This window comes from Stegostoma tigrinum, chromosome 34 (genome assembly GCF_030684315.1).
Source record: "Stegostoma tigrinum isolate sSteTig4 chromosome 34, sSteTig4.hap1, whole genome shotgun sequence".
Classification (NCBI taxonomy): domain Eukaryota; kingdom Metazoa; phylum Chordata; class Chondrichthyes; order Orectolobiformes; family Stegostomatidae; genus Stegostoma; species Stegostoma tigrinum.
Genome location: NC_081387.1, coordinates 23,151,161 through 23,159,744, shown reverse-complemented (window position 1 = coordinate 23,159,744; position 8,584 = coordinate 23,151,161).

The following is an 8,584-nucleotide window of genomic DNA, read 5'->3' as shown; positions in this document are numbered from 1 at the left end:
TCAAGCGATAATGGGAACTGCAGATGCTGTAGAATTCCAAGATAATAAAATGTGAGGCTGGATGAACACAGCAGGCCAAGCAGCATCTCAGGAGCACAAAAGCTGACGTTTCGGGCCTCGACTCTTCATCAGAGAGGGGGATGGGGAGAGGGAACTGGAATAAATAGGGAGAGAGGGGGGGAGGCCGACTGAAGATGGAGAGAAGATAGGTAGAGATGAGAATATAGGTGAAGGGATAGGTAAGTTCAGGGAAGACGGACAATATGTTCTGGATCCAACCAGGCATCAGGGTTTATTTTTAAGATCTGGTGACATGTAAAGAGGCAGGTTGAATAAACGATGGCAGAGTAAAATATCTCCAAGCAAACAGTGACCACAATATCATAAAATGTAGCATTCTGTTTGACAAGGAGCAAGTTGCATTGGAATCAGAAGTATTAAGCTTAAATAAGTATGATTATGAAAGAATGAAGGCAGAGTTCACGAGGCTGGTGTGGGAAAGGAGTTTAGCAGCAAAGACAATTGAGGAAAAGTGGTAGGCAGTTGAAGAGAATAGTTCATGGGTGCAGCAAAGATATGTCTCAATGAGAAACTGCTTGATCATTGACTTCAGGAAGAAAAGAGAACATGCCCCAGTCTGCAGCAACGGAGCTGAGGTTGAGAGGGCGGAAAGCATCAAGTTCCGAGGAGTGGCTCAGTGGTTAGCACTGCTGCCCCACAGTGCCAGGGACCCGGGTTCAACTCCACCCTGGGACAACTGTCTGTGTAGAGTTTGCACATTCTCCCTGTGTCTGCGTGGGTTTCCTCCAGGTGCTGCGGTTCCCTCCCACAGCCCAAATTGTGCAGGCTCGGTGGATCAGCCATGTTAAATTGTCCTTCGTGCTCAGGGATGTGTAGATCATGTGGGTTATAGGGGAACGGCTCTGGGTGGATGCTCTGAGGGTCGGTGGGGACTTGTTGGGCCAAAGGACCTGTTTCCACACTCTCGGCATTCTATCAACCGATGACCTGTGCAGGTCTCCCCATATAGATGCCACGGACAAAAATGCACAACAACCCTCTTCTTCCTCAGGCGGGTCAGGAAATTTGGGATGTCCATAAGGTCGTCCACCAACTTCTACAGATGCACCATTGAAAGCATATTGTCTACCTGTACTGCTCGGACACAAAACTTTTCACTGTACTTCGGTGCATGTGAAAATAAACCAATCAATCAATCAGAAAGGATTCTCGGAAAGAGAAATTAAACATCAATTCAAAGAAAAACATACAATGCAGCAAACATCAGGCCAGATAATTGGAAAATGTTTAAACTTCAACTAAAAATGGTTGATATAAAATAAAGACGGAGAAAAATAAACTTTCCGGGTGAAATTGAAAGTCATACCATGATGGACAGCAAAAGCTTCTCTAAATATATAAAAGAGAGGGGAGTGGCCAAGGCAAACATCGGGCCCTGAGAGAATGAGGATGGGGACAAAAAATTGGAGAACAAGGAAAAAGCAGGCAAGCTGAAGAAAAACTTTGCATCAGTCCTCAGACAGGAAGACATTATTAGCATCCGAAGTGACTAAATATACAAGGGGTAAAAGGAAGAAAGGAATTAATACAGTAACGATCATGAGAGGAAACTCATGGCACTAGAAGCTGATAAGTACCATGGATGTGACAGGATGCATCTTAGAATATTAAAAGAATACGTCACAACGACAGGGGATGCACATCTTCCAGGAATTCTTTGATTCTGAAGAAGTACAGAGAGGCAGAAAACTGTCAAAGAATGTTCTTGTTCAAAAAAGGCAGAAAGCTAAAAAACATATTATAGATCAATTAACTGAACATTTGCTTTTGGGAAACTGGCAGAATCTGTTAGAAAGGACGTAGTATCAGAGTATTTAGAAATACACAGTATGACCAATCAGAATCAGCATGGCTTCATCAAGCTGGAATCATGCCTGTGAAATGTATAGGAATTCTTTGCACAGGTAACAGGCAGGATAGATAAAGGGGGGGGGGGTAATATGTAATATATTTGGATTTCCAGGAGGCATTTGATGAGGTAATATACAAAAAGCTGTTTAACAAGCTAAGAGTCCATGTTGGAGGCCGTACATGAGCATGAACAGAGGATGTTGGGTCCATTGTTCCCCGCTTTATCAATAGGTTTGTACATCATATCCCAGTGAACACAGTGCATCTGTGTCCTCCCAGTCAAAAGGACAGCAGCCTGGGTGATGGCGGTGATGTGGGAGTGAGGAGCGGCCCGGAGCTGCTGTAAGGGCACAACACTGAGACCACACCACACATAATGACCAGCTTCTTACCCACAACCGAGAGGGAGTGTTCCTTTCACACACTCTGTTTCACTTTGTCCAGAGCGACTCATTCCCAGTTTTAGCACACACCCCAGTCTCTCGGAATAAAATTCCCTGCACATTTAAGCAATCTGCCCTGACAGTGAAGGGAACAAGGATCTCTCAGGCCAATTTCCAAAGAACATGGCCCTCGTTCTTACTCTTATTCATGTTGGTTCCTGAGGGCAGTTTGAACTGGTCAGAGATATTAGTCAGTCTTTACACTGACAGTGAATCCAAACTGGAGACAGTGATGGGGTCTACGTGCAGGGAGATTTTCACCTCCATGCCTGCACAACCTGAGACCTTCCCCCCTCATATTGCCCCATCCTGGGGGTGATGGGATTTAGGAAAAGGCCCTATACAACACACCTGGAGGACAGGGGAGAGAGGGCAGCCCTGCCTGGCTGGGACAGCTTTCTGATTCCCACCCACTGATGGCAACTGGGTCACTGCAGTTTGTGTGGGACGGTTCTATCCAGGTGCAGCTTCCCCCCCCCACACCAAACCCCATGTTACAGAGTGTGTCCAATCTGTCAGTGCGGGAGATTCTGTCAAAGGCCTTTCTCCTGGACCAGGCAGATGAAGCAAGTGCCCACAGCCCCTGACCCGCACATGGGCAATGCTATCCCTGAGGAAGGGGAGGCCCTCGGAGATGGTCTGTTGGATACAGCACAGGTCTGTGTGAATAGATCGGCTCAAACTTCACACAGTCACAGAATGATGCTGATGCAGAGGGAGGCCATTCTGCCCATCGTGCATGCACCATCTCCAACATTGTGTCTGGGTCTATGATCTAGGGCCAATCTCCTGCCTTTTCCCCATATCCCTGCACACGGTTACCATCCTAAACACCATCCCATACTCTCAATTCCCCAACTGAGCCTGCCTCCACCACATTTCCAGGCAGCACATTCCAAGCTCGAACTACTCGCTGTGTGAAAGTGTTTTTCCTCACAGTATCCTCGCTTCCCTTGTCCATCTCTCTAAAATGTACAAATTAAATATTTACACAGGGGAAGGGAAAGTTAGTGCACCAGCACGCTTTAAAGACCCGACTTAAACAAAGCAGCAAACTGCAATCAATTTGGATGGAGGAATGGCTGATCATTAATTTTCTGCTTTAAAGGTCTGTTCCCGGGGGTGAAAACACACAACTGTCTCCGGGACTGAATTATTTGCCTTTAAACAGAAACCCCAGTGGGTCATGTTCCATCTCATGGCCCTCACTCTGTTCCTCCTTTTCACTTCCGTCTCCCTTTCCAGTCGCTGTGTCTGACCCTGAGAAGTGAATGTTACACATTGCCTCTCCCTCCTGTTCCCTTATATTGACAGGAACCAGCTCCAGGCTCTGTGCAGCTAATCAGAGACACTGGAGAAAGGTTTCACCTTTTCACTGCACAATCCCCAGCGGCTCCCCGTTCGACTCCTTGGATTTGATTGGGATCTTTCAGCGGGAATAAAATCCACCCGATCCCACTGGGAATGAGCCCTTCCTGAAATTAAAGAGGATTTGGGACTCACCTCTTACTTTCCCACAATCTGATCGAACATTTTCCGCCTTTTCCCGGACAGGTGTGTAAAGAGTAAAGTGGAAGTTTGCACCTCCCTCCCACACGGAGACCTTTCACTTTCAGCTTTCAGAGTTCTCTCACTGAGTGCTGCTCCCTCGCTTCCAGATTCTTGGTGCTCGGCTGCTCTCGGAGCGTCTGGCCTAGAGAAAGTAACTCTTCTCCCCCAGGGTCAGAAAGCTGCAGCCGGGCCTCTCCATTCCCTCACAATCCCTGTCCCTCCCTTTCCTTCTCTCCCATCTCACTTCATCCGCCTTTGCCCCACTTTCCACATTCCTCTCCTCTCCTACCATACTCCCCTCCGCCCACTTCCCTCAACTTTCCCATGCCAAACATCCCTCTCATCCCACCTTCTCCTTTGTCACTCTTTGTGCTCTATTCATCCACTCTCCTCTCTCACCATCCTCCCTAATATCCTCAATCGCCCTTCCCTTCTATCCCCTTCTCCAGTCTCATCATCCTCTCCATGTCCCTCTCCTCTCCTCTAAACTCCTCATTTCCCTCCACTCTCCCTTCTCACCACCGTCCCCAATTCTCTCTATTCTCCTTCCCTCCCAATCTCCAGTCACCTTCCCCTCTCCTCCTGGGATGGAATTGTTGGAGTGAATATTGAGTACGAAGGTTGTAAAGCCTCAATTGAAAGATGAGGTTTGATGTCTTGAGCTTTCATAGAGCTCCATTGTGTTGTGGTGATTCTATAAGCATCATTATTGTGGTTTGGGTCCGTCACATTTACACTTCATGCAAGTACTTGCTGGAAGATACATTTCATGAAGGCTTACAGAGCTTTCTTCCTGAAACACGTAGAAATTTTATTTACTTACGCGTGGGACGTGGTCATCACTCCCTGGCCCATATTTATTGCCTGTCCCTAGGAACAGGAGCTGGCAATTCAGCCCTCAAGCCTGTTCCACCATTTAATGAGATCGTGGCTGAGATGGGGTTTGAGAGACGTAGTAAAACTTCTCTCTTTAATGAAGCTGCAGGGAATCTCATCTTTGAGGTGGCTAAATGTCATATTATATCCTGTAATGCCTCTGTGAAGGCCTTGAGCTGGTTCTTTCAGTTAAAGAGTTACGCACATTTGTATGAGTCAGTCACTAATTTGAAGGAATCTGTCACTCAGTCAACTTTGAACACAAGTGGCAAATGTCACAAACCTGCAACGGTGCTGCAGGATGTAAACCTTGTCACCTGAAGAGCTTTACTTCAATATTAAAGTAAATGGTCAGAATTTTAGCACCATTTCTTGTCTGGCACCTTTCCAACATGGGCCCCTGCCAACCTGACACCTGATCCTCACATCATCCCCAAACTATTCCGAACTATGAAGGACCTGTCAGAATGTTAATGCAGCTCTACATTTCTGAAGGTGCCCTGATGGGACTCTCCTGTTAAAAATGGGAAGATCTTCCCTTACATTAAAAGGAAGGAGTGGAATGGCAATCCATGTGTGATTGCTTCTCATTTAAAAATCTGGCCCAGAGTTTGGTTTTGCAGATCCAGCAGTCAGTGAATGAAGCAGATACTTCAGAAGCTACAGACACCTGGAATCCTGTTATTGAGAACTCCTTGGTCAAACCTGAAGTTGTTGACTCTGTCCAATTCTCAAGAATTTGAATCCAACTTGACTGGAATCAGAACCGAACATTTATCATCAATCTGCAGCTGTCAGAGATTCAGCTTCATCAGCAAGAAATTCAGCAAGTGTGAGTGTTCATCACATTTTATTGTGTCCATCCAAATCCAGCAAATGTCCTTTCCCTTTCTCTTTCTAAAATCCTATCGTTTCCAAAAGAGATTTGTTGTGTTTTTATGGGTCCTTGTGTGGGATTGTGCAGTGTAAATTTAATTCCAGATCACAGTTTTGGTGCTCACCAGAGTTTGCCCTTTTCTTTCTAAAGGGACTGATGGGACGTGGGTGTTGCTCCCCGAGCTCACATTTATCCCCTTGGCCTCATTGCCCTTGAGAAGGTGGTGCTGTTTTCTTGACTCATTGCAGTCCATACGCTGTAGAAGACACAGATAACAGGGAGCAAACCCCAGGAATTCTGAACCAGACAAGATAATGGAATGGCAATATATTTCCAAATCAAGAGTAAGTTTTATTCATAATGCAAAGACTATATATTTTTCTTCTGAAGTGCAACTGGAATGGAATTTGGACATTGCAAACCATCCTCATATTTCCTCCGCACAGCAATGTGCAAATTTAATGGCACCTGTCGAAAGCTTTACACATTGCTAATTCGTTTAGGACAAGGGAGATTGTTACATTGCCTCAAAATCTTCATTTGAGTAAAGAACAGCTGCTTGACAGCAGCTTTCTGATTGGTCCTGTGTGTAATGCAGCCAGGGAGATATCGGAAGCCCGAGCAAGGGAATAGCTCCCTCTCCCTTTGCTGTGTGAGACACCCTAAGCCCTGAAAAGAGAAAGTTTCTCCCTCATCGTCGCGAGAGTTTCAAAAGCCTGCAGGAAAGAAACAGTTCCCTTCCTTTTTCACTGTGAGTGGAAAAGACAATCAAGAAATTTGTGAAGGAAGAATTCCATGACTGAAAAAGACCGAGGTCCATTGCGGAGAAAAGAAACAAACATTCACAAAGAGGGATGCAACGTAACCCACATTGCAGGAAATGGGAAATCTATTTTTCTTTTGTCACTTGGAAAACATGAAGTTGGTTTACAATAAATGGTTATTTTTCCTATTAGGACAAACCCTGGTGTGAATTAATTTTAACCTGAATCAGAGTCAGTTCGACAAATTGGGCATCTTGGTGATTTAATTGGGTATTTACACATTTGTGATGGTTTGTGGAACCCTGGGGCTCACTTATCCATACAGTCCCTGACTGAGACTGAGCGACAGTAAACAAATGATGTGAGCGCAGCAATGAAGCCCGGTGATGTTTCTTTTATGTTTATTAGAAATACAAAGGAGAAGCAAATGGGTATTTTCCATTTGTACAAATGATGTCACTGGAGGAGTCATGAGGCTTGACTATTCGTGCTCATTGTCCCATCGCAGTCATAATATTCAATTATACAATTCACACTGTGCAAGGAAAAGCAAAATGCTTCGTACAGTTGAACAAAAGTAGCAGAACATGGAGATAAGCACCAGTTCAGGCAGTATTAACTGGAAAACAGGACACGGAGTAGGCTATGTCTGTCTTTTTTAAAAACTCACACTTGAACATTCAGAATTAACTTAGTAACCCCGAGTTCACAAACAAATCGTGCTCGGCTCCCCGATATTCTGCACTGTGAATGGCAGATACAACCACAACAAGGTCTGTAGATTTCTCGGGAACCCATCCAGATATTAGTGACCGCCTTGTGTCACAAAATTTTGTTTCCTTCACAAGGGAGTCCGAATCTTCACTCTTCAAGGTCCAGCCTCAGAAGCAAAAACTTTTTGTGAACTTCCTTCATCCCACACTCAGCTGCACTGGGCTTCTGTCTTTTAACCCCTTTTCAAAAGGTTTGGAGCCACACTCTCTGGGACCGAACTACCTAGAGACTGCGAATGACGGTACTTGTGTTGCTGGAAGCCATTTCTTTTCTGCAACACTCCCAGTTCCAAACGACAACTAACCACCTCCCTCAGCAAAAAGAAATTTAAACCAGAAAATCTCCTTAAGCTCTCCCCAGGAGCATGATGATGTAACCTGTCCTGGGCTATAGTCACACTGATCTCTTGAGGATTCTTCCTCTACAATTTCTTCTCAGATCAGATTTCTGTAAAACTTGTATCATAATTTAGCTCTAAATTACAGATAAAAACATCTCCCTCAACTCTATTTCTTTGCAAGCAGCTTCACCACTAAATCTCTGCCTCTCCAGCCAAGCAATTCCACATTTTTTCATGATCATACATTTGGAGATGTTAACCTCTAAAAGAAACATTGCCCTAACCTTTCAGGTGTAATGGAATTGAAGATGCACTTTGTTTCACATTTATCCATTCGTACACATAAACTTAACTCGAAAGAACAAAAGCTGTAGAGTAAAGCACATGAACCATTAGCTACATACTCACTGCACCCTGAAGGAAAACAGTCACTCGACCTGAAACATTAACTCTGATTTCTTTCCACAGATACTGCCAGACCTGCTGAGCTTTACCAACAGTTTCTATTTTGTCTCAAATTCATTTCAAACCTTTTGCTAAGTATGACATTGCTTCCCACATCAGGTACTCATTCTACACATCAAAATCCAGCTCATTTACTGTTCAAGTATATTGTAGCGCTGACCCTCATCTGATTCCAGACTGAGACACAGGTCACATTATCCAATCCTAAGACTCAGTTGAAACAGTGAAGTCTCTGGTAACATGGATTCCAGAATAATCTTTTTATTTTACTTATTAATTTATGGGACGAGCACATTGTAGACCAGGGTAGCATTTATTGCCCAGACGGCAGTTCAGAGTCAACCACATTGCTGTGGGTCTGGGGTCACATGTCGGCCAGACCAGGTAAGGAGGGCACTATCCTTCCCTAAAGGACATTAGTGAACCAGATGGGTTTTTACACCAATTGACAATGGATTTATGGTCATTATTAGACTCTTAATTCCAGACTTTTCAGAAAAAAATTGAACATTATCTGGGTCTCTGGATTAACAGTCTAATGATAAAACCACTCGGCCATCAG